This window comes from Oncorhynchus mykiss, chromosome 20, assembly GCF_057628025.1.
Source record: "Oncorhynchus mykiss isolate SJ-2025 chromosome 20, ASM5762802v1, whole genome shotgun sequence".
Classification (NCBI taxonomy): domain Eukaryota; kingdom Metazoa; phylum Chordata; class Actinopteri; order Salmoniformes; family Salmonidae; genus Oncorhynchus; species Oncorhynchus mykiss.
The window spans coordinates 13,508,427-13,509,501 of record NC_143041.1 but is presented as its reverse complement, the minus strand read 5'-3'; the positions used below and the strand labels follow the sequence as shown (position 1 = coordinate 13,509,501).

At 39.9% G+C, this 1,075-nt stretch overlaps 1 protein-coding gene across 8 annotated transcripts in view; it reads left to right on the top strand.

Moving 5' to 3' along the window:
* uts2r1 (urotensin 2 receptor 1) overlaps positions 1 to 1,075 on the top strand; it is a 97,168-nt gene that overhangs the window by 60,541 nt on the left and 35,552 nt on the right. The gene's annotated exons all lie outside the window — the stretch shown is intronic.

Genomic DNA, 1,075 nt, shown 5'->3' with positions numbered 1-1,075 from the left:
TGTCTTGAGTCAATAAGTATTCAACCCCTTTGTTATGGCAAGCCTAAATAAGTTTAGGAGTAAAAATGTGCTTAACAAGTCACATAATAGGTTGCATGGACTCTGTGTGCAATAATAGTGTTTAACATGATTTTTGAGTGAATAGCTCATCTCTGTACCCCACACATACAATTATCTGTAAGGTCCCTCAGTCGAGTAGGGAATTTCAAACTCAAAGATGAGGGAGGTTTTCCAATGCCTCGAAAAGAAGGACACCTATTGTTAGCTAAATATAACAGGATGACCAATGACTGTGTGTGTGTGTGTGTGTGTGTGTGTGTGTGTGTGTGTGTGTGTGTGTGTGTGTGTGTGTGTGTGTGTGTATATGTGTTAAACAGATTGTCTGGGAGGTGTGTATAATCCATCACTAGAAATACAGCAGAGACATAATGCTAGGATGTGATCAATAGGATGTCTGGACGTCTGTGTTCTCAGAGTCCAGTTTTTTGTTCATACAAGAAATCTAACTCTGTTATATATATTCCACTGATACTGTTTCACTCACTTACTCTCAGCAGAATTCGCCCATGAGAGTTGCAAAATTGTGGGGCAACTCTCCCAACTCTCTAGACCTTTCTCAGTTACACAGGGTGTATAAACAGGGATATGCACAATCTGCATCTTTGAGTTACGTTCAGCTTGTTTTACATCCGCAAGATGTTCCTTAATATGGATGCGCACAAGGCAGACTGTGGCCCCTGAGTTATGTTCAGCTTGACTGCACTGTTTCCACCTGTTGTCAAGTATTGATTAAAGCACAAAAACAGATTGGGAAGCCATTCATCTGTGAGAAGACACAGCTCTAAACACTCCTAGAGCAGTGTCCAAAGAGACAAAGATGTGAGACAGCTGGCAAGTGTAACTGCACCCAAAATCTGTTTTAGAACAACTCTGAGCTGTCCATAGACCCTAGCTGTTTCAGTAGGTTATATTATAGGCTGTGTTACAGAAATATAACATTTTCACGTTGTAATATTTAAGCTGAAGGCTCGATCTTGTGAAATGTAACTTATTTACAAAATTGTATTGGTAAGAT